The sequence below is a fragment of the Pinus tabuliformis genome, chromosome 2_1 (assembly GCF_031772625.1).
Source record: "Pinus tabuliformis cultivar Carrire ecotype Pingquan chromosome 2_1, CPIR1, whole genome shotgun sequence".
Lineage (NCBI taxonomy): Eukaryota > Viridiplantae > Streptophyta > Pinopsida > Pinales > Pinaceae > Pinus > Pinus tabuliformis.
In genome coordinates, this window is record NC_142299.1 from 952,457,456 (window position 1) to 952,475,515 (window position 18,060).

The window sequence follows — 18,060 nt, forward strand, 5'->3', positions numbered from 1 at the left end:
AGTTTTGAGAACTGATAGAGGAGGTGAGTATATCTCCAAAGAATTTCTGCGTTTTTGTAGAGAAAATGGAATTCACAAACAGTTTACCACTAGGTACACTTTGCAGCAAAATGGAGTAGCTGAAAGGAAGAATAAGACCATCATCGATATGGCAAGGAGTATGCTAAAGGCAAAGCATTTGTCAAATGATTATTGGGCTGAAACTGTACACTTGTAGTATATATTTTGAATAGATACCCAACAAAAGCAGTCATAAACAGAGTGCCGGAAGAAGCATGGAGTGGGAGAAGGCAAGGAGTCACCCACATGAAAGTTTTTGGATGTGTTGCTTATGCACACATTCTAGATCAGCTAAGGAAGAAGTTGGACAGCAAAGGGGAGAAATGTATTTTCATTGGATACAGTGAGGAATCCAAAGCTTACAGGTTGTATATCCCATCTACCAAGAAGTTTTTTGTGAGCAGAGATGTTCAATTCATTGAGGAGGAAACTTGGGATGGAAGCATAGAGAAAACAGTGAATGTTAAAAACTGTTTGTCTCATGATGAAAATGATGAGGAGATGGCTGAAATACATCCCCAAACAGCAGCGCCAACACAAGGACAGCAAGAGACACCCTTGAGGAGAAATGAAAGTGCTTCTCCAAGCACATCACAAGGAGGAAATTCAAGTACTTCTTCAAGCACCTGTACACCAAATAAAAGAGGTAAGAAATTCAGAAATTTAAGTGACATTTATGATGAAGGTATGAATTCTTTGTTTGCTTTATATTGTCATGTTGATGACCCTATTCATTTCGAAGATGCAATTAAGGATAGGAAATGGATAGAAGCTATGGATGAGGAGATTAATGCCATAGAAAGAAACAAGACATGGGATTTGGTTGAACTACCAAAAGGAAAAGAAGTCATTGGAGTCAAATGGGTTTACAAGACCAAGAGCAATGCTGAAGGCAAAATAGAAAGACACAAGGCAAGACTTGTTGTCAAAGGATATAAGCAGCAGTATGGGAGACACTATGAGGAAACTTTTGCACTGGTTGCTAGAATGGAAACCGTGAGAGCAGTGTTGTCCATAGCAACACAAAACAAGTGGAAAATTTACCGAATGGACGTGAAGTCAACATTCCTGAATGGTGTGTCAAAGGAAGAGGTCTACATTGAACAACCTCTAAGCTATGAAAAGAAAGGCCAAGAGCACAAAGTGTGCAGATTGAAGAAAGCTCTTTATGGGCTGAAACAAGCACCAAGAGCATGGTACAATAGGATAGATTCCTATCTACTGGAAAAAGGATTTTAGAAGTGGGAGGGAGAACCCACCCTCTACATCAGATAAAAAGATGGTAAAATACTAATTATTGTGCTTAGTGAATATCCTCCTCGACTAAGCACAATAATTTAAATTCATTCTCTTCCAAGGCATTTAACTATGATTCCTCTATTTCATAATTTAAATTCATTATCTTCCAAGGCATTCTTCCAATGCCTTTGTGTTCTTGCCAAACACTTGCTTCCTACAGTTTCCTTGCATTATTCACAATAAGTCAAACTAGCACATTTGACCAATCAACATGTATAAAATATCATATCAGGTTAGCTCAAACATAACCATCAAAATCATAAATCAACCTCATATGTCATGTGCATACTAAGATTAAAACTAAATACGCATACTTATCCCTAGTTTCCAATACCAATCCTTAGTTTCCACCTTGGTCTTGCCTCTGTACACATTCTGGATCAGTGGCCACACTAGGAAATCACCCAGCGCCTTTTCCTCAACCATGTGCATCTACACATAGTGTGAATTACACACATACAAATATACATGTCATATATCCTCATGCAATTCATGCATCCGTACCAGTACCATATGTATCGTTTGTACACAATACCACATGTACATGTGTACCCAATACAAAATGTCCATAACGTCACCTGTTTGACATATACTTCATTCACATGTTTTTAACTATGTTACTATTATGCAAAAAATTCATTTAATCTTTCATTCACACTACTTTCAGGTAAGTCCAATCAGAACATGTTTGGTTTGTCAATTGGAGAATAAGGAATTCATGGAACTGTTCAACTTCTGCAACCAAAGCATAATTGAATTTTGATGTGAGAATATTCAATTTCTTTTATTTAGCTAATCCTTTTCATGTATCTTGTGGTTGCAAGAAATTTTCAGCATAGATGGAGAATACAAATTTACAAAACCAATAATTTTGAGTTTCAGGATTGAATCTGTCCCATAGACAAGGTTTTAAAAACAACGAAATAGGGCCCCTGCTTAATCATAAAGAAAACTATTGATTATGATAGTTAGTCTAGTATGGACTTCAATGTTATATTTGAAGTCTAACAACAATATTAACTTGTCTTTAGCCAATAACATAATTGTTTGGTACTAAAAAAGTACTCAACACTTAAACAAATCATGTCATATGATTTACCATTGCTCTTTTTACACTTCTTCCAACACATTGTTGGCCATGAATGATTTAGTGTATGTCCAAAACAAATTGGACAATCAGTATGAAAGTACATACATTTCCCATAAATGAGTTATAAAGGAGGGTTACAATATTTTCAACTCCACACTCTCCAAGTTTTTAGGCACTATGTGTACGAAGGTGTGAACCTAGGTGATTTACATGTTTACACCTCACTTTAAACATTAAATCACCCCTGGAAAACAAGAGAATATAATTCATTTATCAATTATGAAATTTATTAACATGAATTTCTGCGTCGTTTATGCAACAATTGTTATGTTGCCTTATTCAGAACAAGACAACACTATCCATGAAATTTAACAGGTAAACTTCTCGATATTGCTTGGTAGGAATTAGAGGTACAAAATATGCATCCCAGCTGGTATGTTGCGAATTAATTTATTAGATTGATATATCCCAATATATTTGTGCGCAATAATCTTTCTTACCAATCCCACTTAACCATCCAATATGGTTAAAGCATCCTATTGACTGAACAACGAGCTGTTGTATGATTTATTATTCTCTCTTCTAGAACCTTTTATATGTCACTCCTTTGGTGCATGTATTATTTTATTACTAGCATAAGATCCTTAGATCATCATAAGTTGTATTAAAGTGAAACCTCTTGGGTTTATCAAGAATTTATTTATTAATTCAGACAATCATGTTCTGAATCTAGTGTACAATTCTTGTTATTCATTAGGCTGCTCTAAATTTCTCTATTTCTACTTCAAGTGCATCCAACACTACCATATCTAATATGTTTTTCATTTCATGAAACATGTATATTTTGTTTATGTATAGTACAAACACAGAGTTTCATTTTAATCTTATCACTTCCCACAAGAAGTACATTTGTAGGATCTACAATCCTTCTACTGAAAACATCTTCTTCTTGCAGCAGATTTGAAAGGTCCCTATTTAGGAGATATTATTAACAGAACCCATTTATATCTGTATTGATATGCACATCCATGTTGTGGAGTTCGACACATCGGAATTGAATGATTTGAAAATGTGTCCTTGAGCTTGTATTAATTATTATTTCTCTGCTATTTGTTTTTCCCTTGGAAAAATATGGGCATATGCACATCCATGTTGTGGAGTTCGACACATCGGAATTGAATGATTTGAAAATGTGTCCTTGAGCTTGTATTAATTATTATTTCTCTGCTATTTGTTTTTCCCTTGGAAAAATATGGGCAGATCAACCCCAAAGGGAATCTTTTAAATCACATCAGCGAGACTAGTAGGGCCTAACCCCAAGGGCATCAAGGAGAATTGACCATGTGACCTCCCAATTGGTGAGGTACTTAAGAAAAGGGACTCTACCAATTCAGCTAACCCTTGGGGCTTGTATCTCTCCTATTAAGCGAGAGCCTTAGTAGTTGCTTTTACACTCCCATTAAGTTTTTATACTAGATGTAATTTTGGTTATCAATCCCATTAATCTAGTTATATCTTATTACAAAATTGTTTCTTTCTCTCGCTCTATCATGAACCTTTAAAACTATACAAGTATCATGGTATAGAGCCTGTGTGCCCTCACAAGAGAATTCTTAAATTTGGAAAAACTTTCACACATATAATAAGTAGAATTTTAATATTCAATAAGTAGGGGCGATAATAAGTAACCACTTAAGGGTTGACCATTTCTACTTCTTAAAAATAATCAACATGTTAGTTGTTTGTTATTTCTTTTCCTTACTCTTTACTCCACCACAATTCAACCTTGTAGAATTATTAGTTCTAGTGTAGCCTTTCAGGGTTTCTCCTCCCCACATTGCTACTATAGCTTTCCAAAGACTTGAAAAATTCCTTGTTCATTTATATAAACACTTACTTAAAAATTTAATTAATGAATTATAAGATAGATATAGTTTTAATATTTGACCTTTATGGTATCTATCAAGAATCAAATACATCACATATTTTGATTCTCTAAATTTATTGAAAATCTCCATTTTGATTATTCCTCAAGCTTGGTTAGGAATATCTAGCATCTTAACTCAGTTTTTAACTCATGTTAATTCGTGAGAATTTTGATCCATCCATGCATGTAAGCATACAAATGTAGCTCATTGTAACCACACAATGAGCCCTACATGCAAGCCATACATATAGGCACGTAATCACAACATGAGTTCAACGTATGCAATGAGAAGGTTAAACATACATCCTTCAAGCATAATGTAATTTAACTTTGAAGAACAAGTATTTATATTCTTATGAGATGCATAAAAAAAAATTGCTCATAGAAAACTATACACACCTCTATGTGGTTTGTTTATACTCCATGTGCACACACGTCATTTACTCTTATTTTTACGTGATGAATGCTTTATGTAGAATAAGTTGAAACAATATTCTTGCCATCAAGGAAATTATAATTAAGTATTGCAGCAAATTGGCACTTTAATGAAATTGAAGCTAGTGATATTATTACCTTGGTAAGTAGATGGAGTTTAAAGTTCCATCACAACTAACATTGGACTTGCAAAGTTCATGATTGGTCGCATAACTGCACATGCTAGAAGCTCTTGAGCAAGGCATCGAGCAATAGGGCATTCAACATCCTGTTGCCTTAAGACAATTGTCACTACTCCTCCACTTAACTGTTGGAAAACCTTGCACTCAACATATGAAGATATAAGGGCAGGCTGAAATTCCTTAGAAGCAGCCATGTAGTGCTTCAACCTTCCATCTATTTCTTCAGAAGAGAGGGTAGCCATAACATCAAACCCTATACAAGCTTGGTTTCTTTTGTAAATTTCTATCTGACTCCCTATAAGATCCACCATATCTCTGATGAGTAAGTCGGCGAGATTGATATGTTTCAACGGCTAAGACACTTCCTTAACTACATAATTGATTAATAAAAAAATATGATTAGGAAATTCTTGATCTGGAGTAATTGACGAATACCACAAATATGTAATAAAATCTTGTACAATATTCCTTGTAAACTCCTCCACTGTTGTTGCAATGACTGGAGAATCAATCTTCCTCTTCCATTTCTTTGAGATCGGTGGAGGAAAAATAATCCGATCAATATGAGATTCTTGTCTATGGTGAAAATGAGAAAGAGGAGACTCGTGATGAATAGGAACCCTCCTCTGAAACTCTACTTCGAAGGAAAAATATCTGAGGACTGGAGTTGTAAGAATCGATAGTGGAATGTTGAACAAAACTAATTTGCTTGTCAGCTATAGAAATTTGGGAAATATAATGTTGAATATGGCATACAATACTGCGCAGTTCTTGGCTTCCTCGAAAAGATATCACAGTTTTTCCATAGTTATATTCTCCACGGGAAGCATCTGGAGTCTTGCATAAACAGAAAATTGAAATGAGAATGCAGACAACTGATTGGGATTTTCAAATAAATGGGGGCGTCAGCGCTTTGTCATCTTAATTTTTTTTTACAACAACCATAATTCTTCATTTCATGTTTTCACAGTCTACCAACATACGTGTAGCCAAGTGGATGGGATCAATTTGAATTAAAAATCCCTCACTTAATTAAACAAAATTCTTTCAAAAGAGACCAATGGTAAAACATCAATATTACAGTGATTAATCTGTGACATCTTCAGAAATTTTCCTAATCTTCCTACATCATACCAATTTCAGACTTATTCCACAATTGTCCAATACATAGAAAGATGTATTACCGAGCATACAAAAATCAAGGTTTATGTATTCTCCTCGTTGAAAACATAATTATTTCCAATATTTTATTATGATTATAAATTATATTAGTAAAATTACCAGTTACGAATGGGAAAGAAACCTTCTTCTTTCATATGATACATTGCACTTATGCATAATTAATCGAAACATCGTAATTGTACTCTAATATTGATGCAATCCACCGACAAGTTTTGACATTACACTGACAAGTTAAATTTATAATTCATTTATACCCCTCATTTAATCGACTATTTAATCATCAACATGTGGAACGATCCGGAAGAAATATTACCGTGCAACTTTTAGAAAAATTTTAACAAGGGTTAGAAAATTCTTGAGGCTACTTGAGCATACGGGCATCCACGTCTTGCTAGAATAATTATTCAGTTGCGAATAGGATGCGGTCACATCGTCCATATTCTCCTTATGGTGGCTACGCTCACTTCATATTTCCAACCCTTTCTCTGGTTGTAGGCTGACCAGAATGCTTCAACATGTGGTCGAGCTATATTAAACCACATTATATCATTCCAATGAAGGTGCAACCCGTAACACCCAAGGTCACTGATGCAATGGCTACAATCACTATTTAGTATGTTTTTACCCCCTCAAATATGCGTTGTCTTTGTCCCTACCCCAGAGATGTGATAAATTTATTGAGAAACTGGATAATCATTATCCGACGGTTATGTCCCTTATGGAAACATCTCCAGCTCAGTGAATAAGGTGAGTAGACTGAGTGATAGTAGAAAAAAAACATCAGTCTTTAGCAGAAAGGAAAAAATATAGTTACGAGCGTTGTCATAGGGATAAGCCTTATCCAACTGAATTCTTTAAGGCAACTCGATCAACAAATTCTCCCGAACATTTCCACATCAGTGGATAACATAACCAAGAAAAACGACTTTGGACCAAAAGGAAAAATCCTCCTCAAGGTGATTTTAAGGCAACTCGAACCTCTCCGGATCAGTAGCTAAAGAAAAAATCAATATTGCGGATCAGAAAGAAACCCATCGATCTTCAACGAGATGTTCTCCGTTATTGCAATTGGAATGTACTACCCATAAAATAGGCTTCTAAGGCTACCATAACCGGCATACATTCAATTATAAAGCAATGAAAAAAAAATAGCGCATGAAGAAACAACATCGTAATATCAATGATATCAGAAAAAAACAACTGCCTTGGTGTTTATATGCATGACACCTTTCTTATCAATTGCTTGCATGCGTCAGATTTTTCATTTCCAATGAATTTCAATAGTCATTATCAACACACAAAAAAACTTCTAAAATTGTTGTTTTGGGGAGTAAAGTAGCAAGCCCACTATTTGGCCAGTGGGCAGGTGTTCATGGGGAGTTCTTCGCTCTCTCATACTCGCGCCCTTTCTTTCCACTAACTGTGGCACACAACTACTGATGATTGGCCCGTTCTCCATATCCACAATGGCACCATGCATTATTCAATCCTCTTGTCTTCACTGTCCACAGCAATTAAATGGGATCTGGTATTGTCTCACGTCCTTTGGTAGGGCACCCAACGCTGGAGTCAAGTGGCCACGACTACTGCTGACAATTATTACGGTGAGTGCGATAGATCGTAAAAGTCATCACTGACTTTGCCATGCAGATGCCTGCGGTTTCACATTTACTTGGCTCCCTTGATTATCATAAAATTCCTATGCACATTTTCAACTAGGCAAGGTGAATGCCATGACTACCCACTTAATTTTTCAAATTTTTTTCCGAGGACAGGGATTTTAAAGACGGAAAATTATTTGAAAGTTTAAAAACATGACGAATCTTATTAGTCCCTAATATGCGAACTATAATATGTTTACTGATATTTTTATAAAACGCTGGAGTCAAGTGGCCACGATTACTGCTGACAATTACTACGGTGAGTGCGATAGATCGTAAAAGTCATCACTGACTTTGTCATGCAGATGCCTGCGGTTTCACATTTACTTGGCTCCCTTTATTATCATAAAATTCCTATGCACATTTTCAACTAGGTAGGTGAATGACATGACTACTACCCACTTAATTTTTCAAATTTTTTTTCGAGGACAGGGATTTTAAGGACCGAAAATTATTTGAAAGTTTAAAAACATGACGAATCTCACTAGTCCCTAATATGCGAACTATAATATGTTTACTGATATTTTTGTAAATTATTCAAATTTATAATGATTTTATATATATTGTCTATATAATGTTGGCGATTTTTAAGGTAAATAATTTTAGATTGTAAAATTTGGGTGAATCATTTTCAGAAAAATGGAAATTGGGGAATCCTTTTTTTGAAAAAATAATGGAAAATTAGCCCACTTGCGAATATTAGCCAAATTTTCCATGTCTATGATACAGGCAACCAAAATTTTTAATTTTTGTGGATACTAATTCTTAATTTTTGTGGATACTAATTCCTTAAAAGAAAAGACCAACAAACTCCAATTGAGAATTTAATCGTTTAAAATTTAAAAATATCTCGTCAAAGTTTGGTGATCTTGGAAGCCTTAACAATAGGGTTGGCCCTGGTGATTGCCTCACGACCAAAGACCTCAAAAGCTCGGATTGTTTCTAATTTGAGAAACATCAGTTAGGGTATGGTTTTCTTTGGCAGGAGGCTACCGAGAGGAAGGTCATGATCATGCAGCGTCCAGCTGGGTTGATGAGGTTACGACTATAGAAAATTATGCATGACTTTGAAAATATATGACCTGGAAGGGAAACTCCTCCTTCATCGAAGAACTCTTGACAATAACTATTCAACGATGACCATTGCTGAGGAAGCTTGTGCCTCCCTTCATCCTCTCTTTCATGTACCTTAACTAAGATTTGAGTAAAGGTACTCTTAAATTTTACTATTTAATCGAGGAGAATACCATTACACTAATGATCTTGTGTACCTTATTCAAATCATTCATAAACCTTCCCTTCACTATCTAATGATCTGATGGCTAATTCTGTTTTAAGTGATCCCTTTAAACAATTGGGAAACACAACTAGTTACATGATTGTCCAGCAACATGGAAGACTTCACTCTTTATTCAATATCCATTATTTCAAACAACCTTAATCAAATTACCTTTTCTTGCAAGAAATTAATATATATACAATATATACTATATTATATATGTTCTTGCTACAAAATTCTCCTTCCATAAATCATTTTAAGATTTAATTTCACCCTTGATGGATTCTGGAATATTTTCCTTATAGTTATTTATAACTGAACCCTACAACTCCTTCATATCTTGCAGATGTGGGGTGACCCTTGGGCCACAATATTTGAACTTAGTGCTTTGATACCATTTGTCACATTCCCCCTAGACACAATACTACCAATTCCCTACTATGCTCTACTGGATCCATGATATGATTAATAACCTTAGATTCCAAATCGACCCTTATGCATACATTACAACTTGGAGAAAAGAATCAATCATGTGCATTTAACATAATAAAATTTCTTGCATTCAGATTTCATTCCTTTGATGACCCAACACAAGCATTAATGGAGTGTTATCATGAATACATTGTAGCTAGCATTTCCATATGATCATAGTCCTACTGGCATAGTCAAAAGTATTGCTGACATATATCTTATGCAATATGAATAAATAGCTAAAACAAGCCTCATGATGCATAATGCATAGCATAAACAACTTGAACCATAGGCTATACAATTTCACACCTTGAAAACATAATTATTCCTCATAGTTGTCTCATGCATAAATATTCACCACCTTAAAAACAGAGATAGCACATAAGTTTAAAGATGTGACAACATAAAGAGTAAGGGGTCACATACAATACATCCAAGCAATTAAATCAAACCAAAGTAGAAGAGAGAATGTCACTTGGAAAACTAAGCACAACCACCCAACCTAGAACTGACTTCCTCCAGTTCACCCCCAAGCTGAGAGTTCTTTCCATGCATCAACTACCTCATTTTGATCTCTTCAATGATTATTTAATACCCTCTTTCATGATATGGTTTCCACTAGTGGTGTCCCACTTTTATGGATCTTTTTTATCCATTTTCCTATGCTTGTCCAAGAAAAGCTCTAATTTCTCTCCTGCGAGCATTTTGCTAATAAAATCTTTCCTTTCTCTCTCACAAGGCTTTTACATTTTTCTTAACTTAACACTTTTTCCAGCTATGTAGCTTAATGGATATTTATCTCCAAATCCATTAATCTTATCTAGAAATAGATCTAGAAGTCTTATCATGAAATAATTATCCATTCCCTTTTACCAATAGGATTTTGTTTGGCAAGAACCTCATTTCTTGGTGTCTCGTTTTCCAAGCATTTTACATTATCTTTATTTATTTAAAAATAAAGTATTTACTTTCATTGTTACACCTTGGACCTAGATTCTCTTAGCTTAGGTTAGTAGAGTGTTACATACAATGGATGAGTGTTATAACTGAGGTCAGGAGTTCGTTTTGATTATTTATAAAACTCGTAGTCACTCAGTGTTCTAAGTCGGGTGGATGGAAGGTCGAGTTGTTTGATAACTGAGTGGTTTCAATATTTTGGTAGTTTCATAATCTGGCATTGTTGAATTCGGTAGGTCAGTAGTTTGACAGTAGGCAATGTTGAAGTCGTAGGTCGGGCTGATTATTTATAAAACATTTCGTATCTACTCCCTGTTGGTAGTCAGGTGGTTGAAAGGTCGGGTAGTCAGAAGGTCGTATTTCTTTTTACAAAATGTTTTTGGATTTGAGTTGCAACATAAGTTAATATATATATATATATATATATATATATATATATATATATATATATATATATAGATATATATATATATATATATATATATATATATATATATAATGCTCTTTCTTTTTATGCATTTTGTGATGAACAAAAGAAGAAATTGCAAAATAGACAAATAAATGAAACTAGAGTTTCAGTAACTGACTCCAAAACAACAAAAAGTACAAGATCATTATTTTGATTGCCACGTTTTTTTTTGTAAGTTGAACGTACATTCGGGAAGCCACACAGTCGAGTGTTACTTTTGTTTTATGATTCGTTTATTCTATCCTAACCTGGAGTATACCATAGTCGTGTGAACTCTATTGGAAATAATAATGAGAAGGGGAGTGAATTAGTATTTACAATTCAATAATTTATCAATTCCCAATCAGATTTATATATGCTACTTCAATGAAGTGAAGTTGCGAATGTACGCTACTGTGATTAAAGAAACCAGCATATACCCAGAGAACTAATGATTTAGTCAATTTATCATGTGTTGATCTTTGATCAGTGCATCAATATATTATTATACAGTAACTATATGTAGTAATAACATAATAAACCATCACAAATAAACAACACACATGAACGCCAAGATTTAAGGTGGAAACCTAATGCGGGAGAAAAGCCACCTACTACTGTCATTTTTGTCTTCTTTTAATATAAAGAAAATATGTTTAAAATCTTGTACTGGTGTAGACTCATATCAGTACGCAGGCACCCACCTGCAGAAGGCTACAACCTTCTCTCGTTCTCCAACTTCTACTAGAAGGAAGCTACAACCCCCTAGCTCTTGTACTAGCCAATGCGTTTATTAGTATGTAGGCAACGATCTACAGAAGGCTACGACCTTCTCTCTCCCTCCAGGGACCACGGTTCATTAATTTTTAGACTGGATGCTCCCGGTACACAACAACACAATATGAAGGCCTCGTTTCATCAAATTTTCACACTAGACCCATTCGAACTTTGAAACTCAAACTGCATCAACCAATAATAAATTAATTTGAACAGTCAGATCACTGTCACCAGAACATTGTGCTGAACCCAGAAACCTACCTCATCATTCAGAACTAGCTGCAACCTCAAAAATCATACATCAGAATGTATATGCTACTTTACTGAACCCAACCTGCCTATATACACTACTTCCTTTAACCAAACCTGCGTATACCTTCAAAACTACTAAAACATAAAATTTTTGAATCAAAACTATACCAACCAGTAATATTATGAACCTCTACTATCAAATTACAGAGATCTAGACAGTCAGTAGTAAAGATCACCCTTCTCACTTAAACAATCAATCAATCAGACTCAATCCTTATGCATTGAGTTCTACTTTCATATCTAAGAAGACACCATTGACAGACAGTAGTAAAGCAGCAACGCTAATTAGATAGATCAATCATTTCTAAATAATAGGCCTTTCTTTTGTATATGCTACTTGGAAGAGTCGAACTTGCGTGTATACGTGCCTTTACCAAGGCAAACCAACGTAGAGATCTGAAAATATTAACTTACAAGTTTGTTGCTATTCTATACTTTAGACATACCCAGATCATGACATTTGAAGAATAAAACATGTGTAAGCAATAAGATCTAGTCCAACCAATACCAGATCATTCAATGATAAGTCATTTCAGGTCTCATGATCCTGATCCAACATTGAATTCAAGGTGCACAAAATATTTCAAATCATATCATAATCATAGCCCCTGCAACATAAAATATACTTCAGATAGAAGTATTTCTAAGAAACCCTTTCACTTGCACACTTGGCCCTTTGATCTTCTCCTTCTTATATATTTTTTGGCCTTTCTGAATACCTCGAACCAAAAAACCACTTAGAACCTATGGTATTCTTGGACGAAATCAAATAGTCATTACTCCACTCAATATTGTGGGCTAATACCATGGTATTGAACCTTGGTATTATTTAATCTTGAATTTCCTTCATTTTCCAACCCATATTCACTTTTCCTCTTGTGAAAGTGCGTGCATATGTATACACTCTTTTTGTGCTGTTAACCCACGTGAATACGCTGCTTTGTCAAGGTGAACCTGCGTATACAGATTAAACTACTTTACAACATCCTTTTCCTTCAACTTCTTGATTCTGATCAGTAGACCTTGGTTCCAACTTCCTGTTCTTATGTACCAATGCCCTATTACCTCTGAATTGACTTGTTACAATGTGAGTTTCCTTTTATCAAATCTGAGCTGATCTATGAATTAGTTGCCATCAAGGACACCACCTGTATCATAAAGCCAACAAACTCACTAGGTTTTGTAGTTTGACAGTCCGGCAATGACGAGGTCGGTAGGTCGACCAAAAGTCCCGAAATGTCGAGGTCGGTAGGTCAGCCTAATTATTTATAAAAAAAATATGGTCAGTTCAAGTTCATAGTCATGTGGTCGGAAGGTTGGTATTCAAGAGCTTGTATTTTTTTTACAAATTTTTCCTTAATGTGACCTGTGACTTAAGTATTAAAAAAAAAACATTCTTTAAGGCTTTTGTTTTTATTGTGTTTGTGACACACAAAGGGAAAATAAAATTGTTGTAAAAATGACAACAAGAATGCAAATTATTTAGTGAATATTTAGATTATAAGTTTCATACCAAATAATTACAGAACAAAAAAATATAGAAAATTGGATTTGCCTCTATCTAATAAACTATGAAAACAGTTTACTGTGTGCACATTGGCAATTCTTTTCTGGACTCTCAGCTTTGTTATTGATATCACAAGTCTATATGGTATATTACACTACAATTTTTTTTTAAATTTCAGTAACAGTTAATGAAACACTGTATTCCTTGTCTGATTGTGTTTACATTTATATCTAGTTACAATCATATTCAGAGAAAAACACCTGAGGCAATTGAATGCAAGAACACAATGTAGTGAGGAAACACATATGCTCAATATATTTTAGACCTCTATCATGTAGTAACATATTATAGGTCTTATATGACAAAAATGGAATGCCCCATTACAATTGCATTTAAACAAATTCAGCAAACAATCGTATGCTTTATTGAGAAAACAAAGTTGAAGCTATTGACAAACTTGGAAATATATCGCGAAATATACAAAAAAATGTTAAGTGGACAAGAAATGCACATTGTGTTTGTATTTGTTTTCAGTTGCTCGAAGTACAATTTTCATGAACACTAATCGAGCTGAAGAAATAACATATGTTTTTCAAAGACCTACTTTGTTAGAAAAACAATATGATAACTTTTGCTTGTATATTTGCAATTGTATTCAGAGCTAAATACTTGACACACATGAATACAAGAACATATTAATTGATAGAGAAATTTTTGACCAAATGTGAAAGTATTTTCTCAATTCCTTGTGCTAACTTTGTGTATAATAAATCTTCTACTGGGACTCTGGTGTTGGAATTATGATACATGTGTTTTCCTTGATGGAAACTCACTTATAATAGAATTCACAGGTCAGTTCAGAGGTGACATAATGAATACAATAGAATACCAGAATGAATATAGATGTGACAGAATGCATGACAATTTAGAGGAATCAGTTCAAAAGAATGATAAAGTTGGAAGTTCAAGAACTATATGCGGGATCTGTTAATTCAAGCCGCGTATGCACATGAGTTCAGTGAAGACAAGTAGCATATGGTTTCTCTACCATGGTAATCTAAATACCAGGGGTCCTTACCATTGTATTGGCACATAATAATGAGCACGACAATGAATATTGATCCTATCAAAGATTACCACTGGTACTAATTTTGTTTTGACCCATGGTATTGGATGAGGGATAAACTATATAAAGAAGTGAATATCAAAGGGCTAAGTGTTCAAGAGAAAGAGTATTTGATGAATACTTTAATTTGAAGTATATTTGCATTGTAAGGGCCATAATTATTACGTTGATCTAAAATAATTATGCATCGATGAATACAATGATGGATCAAGATCATGAGACCTAAAATGACTATTCATTGTATGATCTATTCAAGGATTAATTGGATCTAAGTATTGACACATGTTTTTATCTTTGATTATTATGATATGAGTCTTTTTGAAGCTCTTAAGAGCTGTGCAAATTTAGGCCAAAATTTAGAGATCTATATGCTGGTTGGTCTTGGGAAAAGTGTGTATACACGCGATTTTACTTCTGTAAATTCGCATTTATAAAGTAAGGAGTTTATGTTCATAAATGACTAATCAACCTGATCAGTGTTGTTGTTTCTCTGTTGTCTATCAATGATGTCCTCATATTGATTTGGGTTGAGTGATAATGTGTGAAGTAGATCTAATTGAATGATGAAGTTGAATTTGGGTATTAATTGATTGATGAAGGTTAAGATTACATTCTGATTGTGATTAAAGTTCAGATACAGTTCTGTGATTGGTTTAGAGTGTTGTAGTAGATCTGAGTGTGATTCAGTGTTCTTTTCAAAAACTGCAGTGGCCAAATTTTTAGTTTTCAGCATATTAAGATCTATACGTGGGTTTCTCTCCCAAAAAGCGCATATGCTCACGGGTTGCCTTAAGTGAAGTAGCGTATACATTTTTGAAAATGAATGATCAGGGTTACAGTTACTTCTCTGTGTTGATGTAGCATTCTAAGTTCAGTTCTGTGTACTGATCACAATGATCTAACTGCTCCAGTTGATTGGTTAAGTTTTGATTATGTATCAGTTGTTTGGGTTTCAATGATTAGTTGTGTAAGAGATTAATGATTGTTTTACAGTGATGATTGAGCATAAGTGTTGATATTCGATCTTGTCTGAAAATTTGATGAAACTTGGTCGATGGATGTTTCTGAGGATTCGAGCCTTTAGTGAGGAAGTTGAAGCTTCCTGCTAGTAGTAGTTGGTGATCAGATTACGGGGTTGGAGCTCCCTTCTAGTAGAAACTGGAGAACGAGTGAAGGTTGTACCCTTCAGCAGGTGGGTGACTTCGTACTAGTATGAATATGCACCAGTACAAGAATGTAAGCAATTTTTTATATTAATAAGTTTTGAAGATTGAGATGACATCAACGGTGGTTTTCTCCCACATTGGGTTTCTACCTTAAATCCCGGTGTTCATGTGTCTTTTATGTGTGATACTTTATTCTATTATTACCGCACTTGTTTACTAATTATCAAATGTCTGATAAATCTCTTAGACCCTGGTTCAAAGTTTAAAATATAAAGAATTAGATGTTTTACAAAGTTTATTTGGAATATGCTAGTCTCTGTTACAACGGGCGTGTATATATTTTATTTTGGTTCAGTAAAGTCGTGTATACATTTCAGAAAAGAAAAATTATTATTGTGACTTTTTGAAAAATACTAATTCACCCTCCTCGCATTTTTTCTCCCAACAATTGGTGTTAGAGAGAGGTCCTTCGAACGAAGCTTAATCGCTTGAAGGAAGATCCCACAAGATGAGCAATCAAGAAGGATCGACATCTATCATACCACCACTTTTCAACGAAAATAATTTTATATATTGGAAAAAAAGAACCAGATCCTATCTTCAGTCTCTTGGCATAGATGTTTGGGCAATTGTCGAAGGAGGTTACTGATAACGAGCTGTAATTCCAATAGATGCAACAGAAAAGAAGACGTATGAAACCGATGCCAAAGTTGTCAATGATGTATTGGGAAGTCTGACATAATCAAAATTTGCCAAAGTTATGTAGCTAAACACAACAAAAGAAATATGGGACATAATCATTCAAAGTTATGAAGGCGATACCAAGGTAAAATGTGCTAAACTCCAAACTCTCCTAATTCCATTTCAAACTCTTAGAATGCATAATGATGAAATTATTGCTAGTTTCTTTATTCATATATATGAGATTGTAAATCACATGAAAAATCTTGGTGAAGAAATAAACGACACTACTTTAGTAGAGAAAATATTAAGATCTCTAACTCCTAAATTTGAATCAAAAGTGTCTACCATTGAAGAGAAGTAGGATCTTCAGACCCTTACGATTGTTCAACTTCATGGGATGCTGACTACTTTTGAAACAAGGAAAGGAGGTCCCTTAGAAGTTAGAGAAGCCACATTTAAAGCATCTGCAAAGGGAAAAGAAAAGGAGGAACGTAAGTAATCAGGATACATATCAGAAGAAGATGAGGTGAACTTCGTAAAGAAACTTCAACTAGGCACCAAAAGGTTAAGAGGTAAGCTTCCCTTCAAATGTTTTAATTATGGTAGAGTTTGTCATTATGCTGCTAAATGTCCTCATAAAGACAACCATGACAAGGGGAAGGATTCTAAAAAATTAATAGGATATGATTTCACAGTAGAAAAAGTTATTATACTCATGAAGATAGTAATGGATTGTCAAATAGTGAAGAAGGTGAATCTGATCAAGATCTTAAATTACTCATGACCTTTGAGAAAAATGATAATGAGTCTAATGATAAATTTGTGGATGCATTAGAAGAAAAAGATTTCTTTGAGTAAATTAGTCAACTTAAAATTTTCTTGGAAGAAAACAAAGTAGACATAGATACTTTAAAGCATCAACTCATAGAAGAAGAAAAGCATAATGAGAAGTTAGAATGTGAAGCAGTAATTCTAAGTAACGAACTTGAGAAAATAAAAACTTTGAATCTTAGATTTGCTAAAGGATTTGAAACCTTAGATGAAATTATCAAGGTCAACACTCTCCTCTTATGAAGATAGGTCTTGGATACACTGGAGAAACATCTCAACCAGAAAAGTCTTCAGCCACCACTAGAAGTTATCTAAATGCAGCAAAAACCAACTAGAAAATATTTTGTAATACAACAAAAATCAGTGAGCAAAGCTTCAGTAATGCAGAAAAACCCAGTCCTCAACAAAATAATAAAGGAATTCCATAGGCAAATCATGTTCACTCCAATCCAAGGATGAACAAAAACAGAAGCTCCAGTAAAAAGGTAAACAACACCAAAATAGTTTATGGTCACAATATTTTTCTTCTTTAATGGACAATGTTTCTCATGTCATAATTTTGCTCATAAGGTTGTTCAATCTGTTGCATACAAAACTATCATGACTAGAGAAGAAAGAAAAAAAGGAATGAGACATCAGTTAATAAAAACTTCTATAATATCCTCT